This window comes from Sorex araneus, chromosome 3 (assembly GCF_027595985.1).
Source record: "Sorex araneus isolate mSorAra2 chromosome 3, mSorAra2.pri, whole genome shotgun sequence".
NCBI classification, from domain to species: Eukaryota; Metazoa; Chordata; class Mammalia; order Eulipotyphla; family Soricidae; genus Sorex; species Sorex araneus.
Genome location: NC_073304.1, coordinates 18,300,327 through 18,315,833, shown reverse-complemented (window position 1 = coordinate 18,315,833; position 15,507 = coordinate 18,300,327). Strand labels below are relative to the sequence as shown.

The window sequence follows — 15,507 nt, the reverse complement described above, 5'->3', positions numbered from 1 at the left end:
TCTCGGAGAGCCTGGCAAGCTGCCAAGAATGTCCCGCCCACATGGCAAAGCCTGGCAAGCTACCCATGGCATATTTGATATGCAAAAAACAGTAACAACAAGTTTAACAATGGAGACATAACTGGTGCCTGCTTGAGCAAATTGATGAACAATGAGACGACAGTGCTACAGTGCTAAAAGGCTCTTAATCTTTATCGTTTACCACAATTGGACAATATTTACATCAATTCAAGGCCATTCAGGACTGTCTTCTTGGTCTTAGCATATTTTCTTGGCATCCTCATGCCTTGTTCTTAGTATTCATTTAGTCTGGCATTGACTCTACTCCCTCCTAACTCTAATCTTCAATATCGATTGACTACCTTCAGAAGATCAGAGATACCTATCAACTCAAATGAAATGACTAGACTTCCTAAGAACTTTCAGTACAATCTTGGTTGAATGCGTGATTTTTATCTGTCTTATCAATAGTATTTACATGACTAGATGTTACCCTTGAAGGAAGGAAAATGGTTTATGCATTCATCTTCCCATTCAATACAGCGGTAGCCACAGTTGCTTCAAAAGAGACTTTCCAAAAATAGATTTCAAAGTTAAATTAAATACAGTGAATGTCTTTTGGCTCTGGGTTCTATTGAAATAGCTTAGCATGAACAATATTCTATATAGTCTTGACATGCAAAGGTTATTTCAATTGTTACACTAAAAAAAAAAGCCAAAAGATTGTTTAATTCAATGTTAGCCAAAGGAGCATTTTCCATATTTGTCGTCCTGTTAAGCTCTCTCATCTTATCTTTTCTTACACATAGACCCATATTTAGCCATACTGAGTTTTTAGGACTTTTTAGTCCCTCCCAAAGTGGGTATATTCTTTCCTAAGTGTACAGCTTCCCAAGCAATTGCAATTATAATGAACTTATCAGAGGACATAGCAACCTATCTTATTCTCCAGATTGTCATGATAAAGTTTTAATCAGTTACTTGAATTTCTCAGTCAAGTTGATAACTTCTACAAAGAAGTGGTCATTGATGTAAAGAGAGGGGTGCGGAAGGGTGATACCATTTCACGGAAACTCTTCAGTGCCACCCTCGAGAACATCATGAGACGACTGGAATGGGAAGGAATGGGAGTGAAGGAGTGGGAGTCGACCATTACACCACCTCTGCTTTGCTGATGACATCATTCTCATAACACCAAACATTAGCCAAGCGGCACAAATGCTGGCCGACTTCAACCACAAGTGTGGAAATGTCAGATTGCAGCTGAATCTCAACAAGACGATGTTCCTGAAAAACTGGTCCCTGAAGCTCCATTTGCTCTCAATGGAACGAACATCTCCGAATGCAGCAGCTATGTGGGTCGAGAAATCAACATGAGGAATGACTTGGTGTCAGAACTGTGCAAAAGGAAGAGAGCAGCATGGAATGCCTTCAAGAGAGTCGACGGAGTGGTTAAGAGAATAAAGAACCTCTGACTCTGGGCACATCTTTACAATTCCACCGTTCTCCCTGCACTAACATATGCCTCAGAGACCTGGGCACTATGCAAATAGGATGAGAATGCTATTAGGGTATCCCCAAGATGAATTGAAAGAGCTATGCTAGGAGTATCACGTCTCACTCAAGTGAAAGAAGGAATCCAGAGTTCTGGCCTCCGTCGACAGTCAAGAATCAGGGATGCTGTCTTGTTTGCCAAGGCATCAAAAATCAGACGGTCCAGTCATGTAACGCGATTCAGAGACAAGCGCTGGACCAGAGCTGTTACTGACTGGATTCCACAGGATATCAGAAGACCTCGTGGCCGCCCACCAACTAGATGGTCAGATTTCTTCGTCAAATCCCTGAATGAACGATTTGAGGCTCTTCCTGTGCCTGGAGCAAGCAGGCATCACTGGATTGCACTAGCACACCACAGGGACAAATGGAGACGTTACTGGCGCCTGTTCGAGCAAATCAAAGATCAACGGGATGACAAGTGACAAGTGACATGATAGCACAGTCTTTTTTCCCCCCTTTTACCACAATTATTACATTTACAGGTCCTGGGCATGGAGGTATCTCGATCTCATCAATTAAGCCAACCCTTGCTGCGGCAAATCTGTTGTTTTTCATATGACTGACATCATGTTGGCTGGTGGGAAGGGTAGAGGGAACATACAGAATAGCTATAAATTAAAATTCCAGAGAATCCACCTTTTCTAACTGCATTTCAATAATTTCTCATCAATGAATTCTTTATCATTATCTGTCTTAATTTACTGAAATGCTTTTGATAATTGCTTTGGTTATTTATTTATTTATTTATTTGAGGGACTGGAGTGATAGCACAGCGGGTAGGGCATTTGCCTTGTATGTAGCCAACTTGGGTTCGATTCCTCCGTGCCTCTCAGAGAGGCTGGCAGGTTACCAAGAGTATCCTACCGGCACAGCAGGGTCCGGCAAGCTACCCGTGGCATATTCGATATGCCAAATACAGTAACAACAAGTTACAACAATAAAGGAGAATGGAGTAACAACAAGTAACAACAACAATGGAGATGTTACTGGTGCCCTCACAAGCAAATCGATGAACAATGGGACAACAGTTCTACAGTGCTACAGTGCTATTTATTTGAGGAGCTATCGTTTTTTTTCTCTCTCTCTTACTCTGAAATTGTGTTTCATATGCTCAGGTATACAGAGATGATAAAAAAAAAAACTACCCTGACTGCCATTTTTAATCCTTTTTCGTAAAAAAAAAAAAGAAAGAAAGAAAGAAAGAGAGAAAGAAAGAAAGAAAGAAAGAAAGAAAGAAAGAAAGAAAGAAAGAAAGAAAGAAAGAAAGAAAGAAAGAAAGAAAGAAAGATGATGGTAAAGAGTTTAGAAAATTAGAAGAATTCCAATTGTCAAATTATTTTTAATAAAAGTTTCTTGAGAAAGACTGAGGGCTATCATAGCCCTTGCTTGACTGAAAACGTAACTGTGGCCACAGGCCATTGATTGTTTACCAAAATAACATTTTTGGTAAAAGAAATATATCAATTTTTAATAGAAAATGAAGCATTTGTGGAGATTTTATAAATGGTTGCATAAAGTCTTTAGTTCGTATGCTGAATTCTTAATGCCTCATATTGTTCAAAACATATTCAAATGTCCCCCATTCCGTACATGTTCTTTATTTTTTGAATTATTATGCTTTTTTCTTTTTTTTCTTTTCAACAATTTTTAAAAACTTTTTAATTGAATCACTGTGAGATAGACTCTTACAAAGCTTTTACGATTCTACTTTGGTCCTACCGTATTCCAACACCCATCCCTGCACCAGAGTACAATCCCCAGTACCAGAGTCCCCAGATTCCCTCCTGCAACCCCCTCCTCCACTCCCGGTCTGCCTTTTTGATGGTCAGCACTTTTATTCTTCTTCTCTCTGAGTCTGTCTCTGTCTCTTTCCCTCTGTCTCTGTCTCTATCTCTGTCTCTGTCTCTTTCCCTCTGTCTCTGTCTCTATCTCTGTCTCTCTGTCTCTCTCTCTGTCTCTGTCTCTGTCTCTCTCTCTCTCTCTCTCTCTCTCTCTCTCTCTCTCTTTGTGCTTTGTCGTTTACAATATTGATATTGAAAGCTTATCAAGAATATTCCTTTACCGGCTGCCGAGATGTAATCCAGGAGGCCGCATGCGTGTGCGGCCTCTCCGCAGCTCTATGAGCGTGAATCCAGACCCAGATAAACCACTTTCGGCATGGGCAGCTCCTTGCAGAATGTCTACAGCTGAGAACTAAGCCGCAACCCCATGCCCGCCCAGGAGGGGAAAGGTATTTCTCTATCTGCCTCTTCCTTTCCGGGGATGAAGGGCGTGGGGACCGCCATAATAAGACGACCACAGATGGGGTTTACAAGCTTGCAATGATCCAATATCTGGAAGAAATCTCCCTGGACTTAGTTGTTAAAGTACAGAAATCTAAAACCGACCTCATTTCTCTTCACAACAGGTCTGACTCTAGTGGGGTACTCCTAACAATAATGGTGAGGTTTGTGTTGAAATATTGAATGTAACCGAAGTAAATAGAAAGTAAAGTGAAATTTATCAGTTACAAGGCAGGGCGGGTGCGGGGGTGGGCGGGATGGGAGGTGTACTGTGGTTTTTTTTTTTTTTTTGGTGATGGGATATGGGCACTGGTGAAGGGATGGTTGTTTCAGCATTGTATGACTAAGACTTGAGCCTGAAAGCATTGTAATTTTCCACATGGTGATTCAATAAAATAAAATTCTTATTTAAAAAAAAAAAAGAATATCCCTTTGCCTACTTTTAACCCTCAGATCTGTCCAGCGTGTCTATCCCCAGCAATTATTTAATACTTGTCTCTTTATTTTACCTTCCCTCAGTCCCACACACACTTGTAGATAGTTGTGGAGATCTTTTCAAGGTCTTTATTCACCTTAGAAATTCAGTGCCCTATGTTAAATGTCTTGATATCAATTTCAGCAACAAATACTCGGGAAACTAAAAATAAATGTAGGTGTTGACATTGGAGGCAGAAAATGGGGATCATTTTCTGTTGCTATATAGTAATAGTAATATATTTTATAGGAATATTAATATATAAATAAAAATAAATGCTTAATCTGAGATATGTGATCACTACACATAACTAAACTGAATTGTGTTTATTTAAACATTATAAAAAAACATAAAAATATGTGAAAAATTAATGTAGTTATGCTGGATGAGATGACATTGAACTAACAGGTGCTAAGCTAATATCTCTTTTGGATTTGGAAATGCAGTGCTTCCAGTCTGGGTAATTGTGAGGCTTGAACATAATTAAGTTAGAAATGTTACCCTCAAATTTTTCTTAAATGGATTTAATCTCTTTAATTAAAATGACTAAATATAAAATGATATAATGGCTAAAAGGTCAAATGCTTGTTCCTTTTTAAAAAATCTGTGGAACTATTCAAGTTGAATGATTTATTATAAAAAAAATTAAAATTAGTTATTCATTTGAGGCAACAGCAAAAGATTAACTTTAGTATTTGTAGTCACTCTTAAAAATAGCCACTTAACATGAAATTTGACCTCTGGTCTCTGTAGTACATGAGCATAATTATATAATTGTTGTAGGCTGCCCCTAAACTTCCAAAAAGTCATTTTCCTATATCACATTCAAAAAGAGATTATAACATAAATCATGATAGCATCATGTGTATTGTTAATTATAATGAATCTGACTAATCAGTAGATCCATGGAATTGAAATAAAGTGACTTGTGCTATAAAATGAAAGTCACTATTTTTCTGAGCAATTGATAAACAGACACAGAGGATGCAAGAATAGATAAAGGCCTAGCTGTCCCAAGAGGCCAAGGTCCTAAATTCATTAGGTCGCTCTAATAATACTCTCTGAGTCACATTAGATAGGCATTAACCAAACCAACTGGGACACTTTCTTTTTGGTTTTGGATTATGGGACATACTCAGCTGTGCTCAGGGCTTGCTACTGGCTCTGCACTCAGAAGTCACTCTTGGCTTGGTCAGGGAATGATGTAGGATGCTAGGAATTGAAACCCTGTTAGCCATATGCGAGACAAGCACCCTTCTCACCACACTATCTCTCCAGCCCCTAACTCGGACACTTAGGACTCTCTGAAGCCTTGTCCAGAACTTGCTATCAGCTGTGGAAGCTCTACTCAGGTAAGATTTTTCTCTCTCTCCTCATAGAATGATATGCCAACAAGGGAAACTTTGGGCCCAGAATTTAGTCTTCATGTTGTCATCTCTTCCCTTTTATTGTTAGTTGATTTTCATGCTTACATTATTTTAGAGTAGATTTCCCAATAAATCACATGGTTATTACCTATGGTTGACTTGAGTCACAAATTAAAACTTTCATTCACGTGAAAAACACATATTACAAATACCCTTGGCTCCACAAGCTCCCTCAGCACAAGATGGGGTTCTGGTGGCCACAAACATGGCAGGAATGGACATGGTATCCCCATCCATGGACTGCAAAACACCACAACTTCTCATCCCTTACCATTAAATTATTTGGCCAATTTAGCCTAGAATTGTGGGAAATGGCCTCAGCGGGACTTCCTAACCACTGCTTAGGAAACTTACCCCATTTTCCCCCTCCAAAAAAAAGAGAGAAAAAATGCATATGTAATTTTGAACTTCTAAAGTATAAAAATGCATTCGTGAGACAGTTTGGGACACAGAATCTACCGTAATGGCAGATGCAAAGTCCCAATATCTGGCTACTCCCACAGGTGCGAATGTTTTCTCAGCGCAGCCGCCAGTTAATTTCCCGCCTTGTACCCTGTTTGGGGAAAGAAGAGACCACCAACCCAGCTCTCCCAGATCCCTTCCAGGCTGTGAGGGGAGACATTGATCAAGTATTAGGAAAACCTACCTCCAGAGTACCGTAGGCACCACGCGGAACAGCGCAGAACCCCACCTCAAGCAGATCATAGGAGCCCTGAGCCTCAACAAGGAATTCAGAGAGGAAGTGGTGAGGACATTTAATGAGAGAGCAACAGTGGAACGGACATCTAATAAAATGCAGGAAGTTATGAAAGAAACAGTGAAACGGACAGCTAATGAAATACAAGAGGAAATGAGAGCAAAAACAAGAAAACTACAAACAAAATGTCATTAATTAAAACTTCGGTAGATGAATGCGTGCCCTTAACAGGAGAGTAGCAAGAGCTGGAGAGACAGAATCAGTGAACTTCAGGATGAGATGCAGAAAACCTCCAGGGAATAGAAAAGGATGGAAATAAGGGGAGATACATGATAAGCTATCAGTGTTTCTCAGTGTCCATATTGCAAACCATAATGCCCAAAATGAGAAAGAGGGAGAGGAAAGGGAATGAGCCAGATGGAAGGAGAGAGAGGGAGGGACAGAATCACAGAGAGAGAGAGAGAGAGAGAGAGAGAGAGAGAGAGAGAGAGAGAGAGAGAGAGGAGTGCCTTCCACAAAACCAGACAATGTATCTGTGTGTGTGTGTGTGCGTGTGTGTGTGTGTGTGTGTGTGTGTGTGTGTGTGTGTGTGTGTGTGTAAGGGGTGGGAACGGACTGAGAACATTGTTAGTGGGAAATGTTCACTGGTCATGAAGAGATGGTTGTTGGAACATAATATAACTGAAACCTAAAGATGAACAACTACTGTCTCTCTCACTGTGATTCAACTAAAAATATGAAAATGAAATAAAAGAATAGAAATGCATTCTTTCAAACACCATGTCACATACTTAATTTTATTCCTCATAGAATTAAGAAAAGACTCAATGACCACCAAATATAAGACCTTTTCTTTTGTCAAAATAGATACGATTCATATTATTGAGAGCTAGAAATGTTGTAGGAACATTAAATACATCAAGATTAAGGGATTATTTCTTTCATAAAATATGCCAATATATTCTAATATGTTATCTAAAGTTGAAAATAAAAGAGAGTTTTTACTTTTTGGGTTTGGGAATTTTATTTGGAGTGAGAACTACCAATTACTGTTCAGAATGTCTGGGATCCCATCCTAGTGATTCTTGCCTAACTGCATTTTTCCAGCGCTGGGCAACTGGAATTTATCTAAAGATGATGGGGACTTAAAAGTAAAATTTTATAAGTCTGATTGAAAATTAAATTACAATGATATTAAAATATGGTCACATTTTAATTTTACTTAATTTTATCACAGCACTCTATGTCTGTTTCTTTTAAACACTACTTTCCTTATCATTTCTTGGACATTTTCTTTCTTGTAACACTTTGGTACTTGTCTAATTCTAATCAATTTTGACTTTTACTTTAACATTTACACTTTTGTTGTTGGTGGTGATGGTGGTATGGACACTTGACTAGAATGCCCTAAATATCAAATATCAATAAGACATTTATGGGCAGACTTTTCATATATATATCACCTTGGTCTGAAATACTGGGATAGCAGACACACACACATACACAACAACAACAAAGTTAAATGAAAATCAAAACTTCATTAGAGTTACTTTTTCTCTGGGGATTGATAATCATTTCAACATTGGTAATCATTTCAAATCACTAGAAATGTTACTCAAACAAGTTGATTATAAACAACAGGAAGTCATGGAGCACCTTCCTTAATAAATGAGCTCACCTTCAAATCAATGAATAGTCAAAGGAAGTTTGGTGAAATACTTTTTGTTTCCTTTCTGATTAAATGGCTAGTACCATCATTAAGTGCCCCTGAAGGCCTCAGTAAGAGGCAAGAAAAGTGCTCAAAAAATGCAAAATGACACAATTTGAATTAGGATAAGGGTCAAATAAGAGAAAAATATCTCCTTGGAGTGAGGGAGAAAGAAGATCACAGCCCAGAAAATACAGAGTTTTTTTTGTATTCAAAATTTGAATTATTTAATGATGCCAAAAAGAAATCTAGGAACACACATCTCTCTCTCTTATCTTCCCTCACATTCCCCTTTGTAAATTCCTTTAAATAAAACTCTTTTACTTTAGAGTCTCATTAATACAATGAAAATTTTCTGCCTCCATACACACATTAGGGAAATATGGCGAAAATGTAAAGTCAGAGAAGAGAGAAATGAAGAAAACCCCATAATGAGTGTAGTTATGCCTCCTCAAAAAAAAAAAAAGTCATCATAGCAAACAAGGCATAGAGACCAATGATTTGAGAAAAAAATAGATGAATAAACTCCTCGTACATACTAGAAGAAACGTGTGCAGAGAGAAATCTTCTGTCAATCATTCTCAAACTGCAGCACTATTATATTTACATGGGAAGAGGAGAGCAAAGGGTCAAATGGAGTGAGCAATTAGAGTTAGTTTATGCAATAAGTGACAAGCGGCTATCAGGAAAAATATCTAACCTATTCCGGGGGCGAGTGATATGTTTTTATTTTTTCCTATAACACAAAATTGCACATAGAGTTTAGACCAATAGCATAAAATTAGAAGGTGAGCAGCTACTTGACTAAAATGGCTGCAGTGTCACTGGGGGGGCATTAACCAATAAAAGTCAAATACATGAAGGGTTTGTTTGTGTATGAAAACATATGAATAAATGCTGCTCACTTCCAAAGGACTCATGACCTTTGAGGGAGGGAGCATTCTGAGATGGCCCACAAGATTTCTAGCATGGTATGCATGCTCTGTTTTTTCCTCCCCGCCCCCCCAAAAAAAGAAAGAATTCATTGCCTTCTTTTTAATACTTCAAATGTGCATGGCTTGACTTTTCAAACTTTCTATCGCAAAAATGGAAAGATTACTGATCGCCAAGAAAATTCAAATACACATAGTTGTGCCCCTGGCTGTGTTGCCCCCTGCTGGGATTCAACCAGCTGCTGGTTCTCTCTAACCATCTCCACCCCACCCCCGCCCGAAGCCCCTCATAGTTGGTTCTACATTCTGTGGGGTCAGCTGGGGATGGGCCCGGCCCCTTCCTCCCAGGCCCCTGCCCCCGTGACTCTCCATCTGCCCGTGACTCTGACTCCCGTTTTCTGTGCGTCTCCTCTCTCTCTCTCTCTGTTCGGCTCCCGCCCAGACATTTATGAGTCTGAACAGGTGATGCCCAGGCCCTGCCCCTTTCTCTGCTCCAACATCTGCGGCAGCTACAGTGCCTCTGTCTCCCGGGCAGCTGCTGCAGGCCTGGGAAACTCTAGAGTCTGTCCACGTCAATGCTGAGTCGACCTGGTGTGCCTTCCGGCTTTGTCTTGACCATTTCCTATTTTTTTTTTTTTTGGAGGGATAGTCCAGCAGGTAGGGCGTTTGCCTTGCACACGGCTGCAGATTGGGGTTCAGTTCCTCCTTCCCTCTCGGAGAGCCCGACAAGCTACCAAGAACATCCTGCCTGCAGGTCAGAGCCTGGCAAGCTACTTGCCTGTGGCATATTGGATATGTCCAAAACAGTAACAAGTCTCACAAAGGCGACATTATTGGTGCCCGCTGGAGCAAACTGATGAACAACAGGATGACAGTGATGACAGTGATACAGTGATGCATGCTCTGTATAATCCCTTTCCCTAAAGTGTGGGCAGGCATGAGAATTTGACATATATTTTATGCTCCTATGTTTTATATCAAAGGTGACAGGATTTTTTGAATATATAGCTATGGTCCAAATTAAATTAAATTGAACTGATTTGGAGTTGATCAGACAGATTATCCTAGGTGAGATGTCCTATGCAAAAGAACTATTGAACTTGAGTTTTTTTCTTTCAATGTCAGAGCGTTTCAAAACACGACAGAAAGACACTATTGATTTTGAAAAATAAATAGCTGAAGTGTGAGAGGTCTCATACATGATATCTTATGCACAGTTTTTGATAAACATCTAGAAACTGAGGGTGATTTTAAGTAGTGAGCAAACAAAATGAAACCACTGTCCTACAAACGCAAGAATTAATTGAGCTTTGTGAGAACACAGAGACTCAGAGGAGACCCAAGTAAGGCTCACATGTTCACTTTTGTCTTGAGTGACCTTGAACAAGAGCCTAATTAATAAGAACAAGACTCCTGATCTACAGAATTTATAAAATAATTAATGAGATTTTAAGCTTTAACATGATAACTGCTATTTTGGAAGAGAGTTAAGGAATATCTTGAAAGCTATGCTTGGTTCAGCAATATAGTCAGTAACATTTTCTTGTCACTTATGCACTTAATTTGAAAAATCAATGCCAACACAAAGTTTTTTATACAGATGTTCACTAGAACTTTATTCACAATTACTGATAAGAAGTGCCCAGAAAGTCAGTTGGACTTTTTCAACAAGTAAATGGGTAAACAACTGTGTATATACATCTGATGAAATATCAATTCATGTTAAAAAAAAAGTTATACTGCACGAAATAGATGAAGGAAACCTAAACACATTCCTATTGTATCACTGTATCACTGTAATCCCATGGTTCATTGATTTACTCTAGTGGGCGTCAGTAATGTCTCCATTTGTCCTAGCCCTGAGATTTTAGCAGCCTCTCTTTACTCATTTTTCCCAAATATTAGAGGCCCTTTTCAGTGTCAGGAGAATAAGACCTGTTATTGTTACTGTATTTGGCATATCAAATATGCCACAGGGAGCTTGCCAGGCCCTTCGGTGCAAACACATTCCTAAATGAAAATAAATAAATAAATAAATAAATAAGGGAAACAGGAAAGGCAAGTTACTAGAGCTATACAAAATTCTTAGGAAGATAGCATTGTCTGTAGCACTGTCATCCCATTGTTGATCAATTTGCTCCAGTGGGCACCAATAACATCTCTATTTTGAGACTTGTTGTTACTATTTTTAGATTATTGAATACACCACAGGTAGCTTGCCAGGTTTTGTCGTGTGGACAGGGATACTCTAAGTAGCTTGCCGAGCTCTCTGAGAGGGACAGAGGAATCGAACCGGGTCGGCCGATTATAAGGCAAATACCCTACCCACTATGCTATCACTCCAGCCCCATATGCTCGATTTTTCTGTATTGAGTCTAGACTTAGTACCTGCTATAAAATTTATTTTTATTTTATTTTAAGTGGCATCTCTAATGGAACTGAATTTGACCTTGGTAAGAGGGCATTTTAGTGTGTATCAAATTCATCAAAAAGGAATATTGCTATTCAACTCTGGGATTTTCTCTTTTTCCTTGTTTCAGTTCTTTGAAGAATAGTGCTCATAACACATTGCTTAGGAAATACTCCTGGCATGTTGCTCACTTAGATACTTTCCAAGTAAGTGAAAATACAACACTAACACAAGTTTATTCATCCTACACCATTGCCCTTTCTAATTAAAGTTTATTTTTTATAAGTTGATTACCTTTAAAGCAGTCATATAAGGATTCTGTCTAGATTTTTGTTTTGTTATTGTTAATATTGTTGTTGTTTTGGTTTACTTCAAACACTCGATTTAATGGCAACACACCCATTTCTTAAGAATAGCATGTGCTCTTTCTCTGTCACATAAGTTATAAACGGTAACAATTGTCTTGTTGGGTCTCAGCAGTCAGCTTGAGACTTTGACCAAATCCCCTGCCCCTGGAAGCAAGAGCCGGCCCTATTTAGAGGGGCCCAGGGGCTTGCTCCAGCACTCCACACACGTAGACACTCTGGTTGTGGATGAAGGACATGACAGTTACCATCTGCCCGTGCTGATACACCGGTCCTATGTGCATGAAATGTAGATCATTAACTGACATCAGTACTGAGCCTATCGAGGTGAACTTGCTATACGTGTGGAATCCCCCCCAAATGTCTGTATAAAAACCCCTGTATGTGAGCCAATAAACAGAAAGCTGCTTGACCTCCAGCCTCCCCCTCTCTGCGTCGTTCTTTCTTGGTGGCAGCAGAAACCCACGGTGCGCAGTGGGGCTGGGCAGAGGCTTCTCCCCTCCCCACATCCTCTCCTATAGGGAGTAAGTCCGGTGACTTCAGGGGCTCATACTCCAGTGCGCCGGGGTCCACTGGCTAGGAACTCAACATTGTCTGAGCTGTGGTCATCAACCTATGGCTCTACTGCAGACTAAGGAGACATATTTTGCAATAAATAGAATCTCTAAATACATTGATGTGTACCACAACCTCAATTCAGCTTCTTTTCTCTTCAAAAATAGAATCTTTCAAGAATTTGTCTGTCATCCTTGCCCAGAGGCCATGGCAATCTTCTCCATATCCTCCCAAGTTTAGTATATATGGTGCTGGAGTGAGCACTCAGCTTCTCTTTATCTTCATGGCTGTTTAATTTTAGGTTTTTTTTCTATTAACTGTTTATATCAGCTATATGTCATCTGTCAAAGACCTACTTATTTATTCCAAGTAATACCTTATTTGCCATGATTTCCCCTTCAAATGACTTTCCAATTCATTCATTATTTTTCATGTATCAGCAATGCTTAGGGGTTACTCCTGGCTGTGCACTCAGGAATCACTCCGGGCAGTGCTCAGGGTACCATATAGAATGCTAGGAAAAAAAATAAACCTGGTCAGCCATGTGTAAAGCAAGCACTCTCCATGTTAAACTATCTCTCCAGGACCCTCTTTGGATGACCTTTCCTCAAAGATCACACAACTCTGAATGTAAATCTTATTTTATTATATGGACTGGAGTGATAGCACAGTGGGTAGAATGTTTGCCTTGCACATGGCCGACCTGGGTTCGATTTTATGTCTATGTCTTTCATCTTCTGATGAATGCTACACCGACTGATTGATTGATTGATTGATTGATTGATTGGGTTTTTTGGACCACACCCATGGCTTACTCCAGACTCTAAACTCAAAAATCATAGGAATGGCAGGCTCAGAGGACCTTATGGGATGCTGGGATTGAATTTATGTTTACCACATGCACACCAAGTACCCTACCTGCTGTGCTATTGCTCAGGCCCCAAAAGAACTTTATGTCTAATTAACGATAACCCAGTTTTCTCTCACTAATCTGTATAAATATATTCCCACTATATCCAAATATATATGTATATATAAGAAGTGTGCTCAATATATGTGTTTATTTATATATATTTGAAGGTGATATTTTCATATCAACTGAATATCAATGGAACATAAGATGGTCTTTCTCAAATGCATCTTTTTTTCCTCCTGCCTTGATTGCTAAGTATTATTGCTTTTCTTCTACCTACATACACACACACATGCACACACACAAATACACACATATGTTTCACCTCCATTTAATAACTTCAGTTCTGTATTCAAATTCCAAGTGTTTAAGCAAACTCTTCGATAGATTCATCAAACTCATTTTCTGAGCTCCTTTTTGATTTTTTATGTCACATATCAGTCATATTATAATCTTCCTCTTGATTTTATTTTTCATGGCAACATATCTCTCCATGCTATAGCAAAAGGCAATTTTTTACTTGTACTTATAGGTGGATGGCCTATGTCAAAAAGACTTGGAAACAATACCCGTATATGGTCAGGGATGCCATGAAATAGAAATCTTGCTTCATTATTGATAGCAATGTAAACTTCTTCAGTCTTGATGGAAAGAAGTATGGAGACATCCTGAAAAAAAAATTGAAAGCTGAACTGCCATATAACACAGCAATCCCTCTTCAGGACATCTTCCAAGAACACATGTAGAGCCATGTTGTGTAGCCAAATATGGAAACAACCCAATATCCAACAAAAGATGAGTGGATAAAGTTGTGGAATAAACACAAAATGTAACACTGCAGCAACAGTGTTTGATTTGTTTTATGGTCTTTCTTCCTGACAGTATTTTCATAGTGTCTTCACACTGAGTGAGGGCCACCAATGTTCTTTCCTGTCACACATTATAAGAGTACGCAACTCATTGTGAAGGCTCAACCATTAAGATTTCATGTAAATTTAATTTCCTCCATAAGATTCAATCTCCAAAGACTATTACGTTGGAGGTATGATCTTTGGGTAAACACAAAAATTCAGCCTATAGCCGATAACACACTCAGAAATAACTCCTGGTAGTCCTCACGGGACCATATGGGATTTTAGGAATCAATCTAGGGTTGACCCCATGCAAGGCAAGTGCCTTAGGCACTATATTATTTCTCCAATCCTCATACTTAATTTTATTCTATTTAAATTATTAATAGCTTACTTCTCCTCTGGCAAACTACCGGGAGTTTCCTGCCCACATGGGAGAGACTTGCAAGGTCCTCAGGGTGTATTAATATGCCAAAACCAGTAATAAGCTGGGTCTCATTCTCCTGACCCTAAAAGAGTCTCCAATGCAGCATCACTGGGAAGGATGAGTAAAGAGAGTCTTCTAATATTTCAGGGCTAGGACGAATGGAGATGTTACTGAAACCACTCGAGAAATTTGACAATAAACGAGATGATGATGTGATGATGATGATGATGATAAAGATATTTAAATTCTATTTAAATTTTAATCCTAGTGACCTTAAGGGTTTCCTCTTGTTACTTTGCCAATGCATCACTGCTGGAGAGTCTTAGAGGACAAAATGTGGTGCTGAGGCTTCAACACAGTTCAGCTGCATGCAAGGCAAATGCCACACCTGCTTTACTCTCTTTCTGCCTTGGTGTTTGAAATAGTCAATTATTTATGAGTTGAAAAAGAAATTATGTGTGATTGTTAGCGTTGTGTTTTAGTCTTCTAACCACAACATCTCCAAGACCATAGAATTCCGGGGCAGTTCATGGAAAGATAAAATTTTCCAAATAAGAATCTCAAGAGCTAAGACAGTAAGAAACATTATCTTAGGTGTCAAATTGAGTTAGTTAAGTTTAAGAGAAAAGCATAAAGCAAAGTCCTTTGAAAGAAATTTGAAGAAAAGGATTTGAATTTTATCCATATGTGTTTATCAGACTTGAAAAAATAATATGGATAAGAAAGCTAGTATAGGACCAACACACTTTTCCTCACAATCTGCAGACATCAGTTCAATCCTCAGCATGCATTGCGTATAGTTTGCTGAGCAACACAACAATTGATCTCAAACATAGAGTCAGGAAAAAGCTTTTACCCTACTAATTATAGCCCAAATCTCCACAAACTCAAATGCATATGATCAGCTA

The 15,507-nt window shown here is 39.0% G+C and overlaps 1 non-coding gene across 1 annotated transcript; it reads right to left on the bottom strand.

Annotated features, from left to right (window-relative positions):
* Positions 1 to 12,565: 12,565 nt before the first annotated feature.
* On the bottom strand, positions 12,566 to 12,672 carry LOC129403886 (U6 spliceosomal RNA). The gene has a single exon (XR_008629538.1). It is a non-coding gene; the product is annotated as a U6 spliceosomal RNA (small nuclear RNA).
* Positions 12,673 to 15,507: the final 2,835 nt, after the last annotated feature.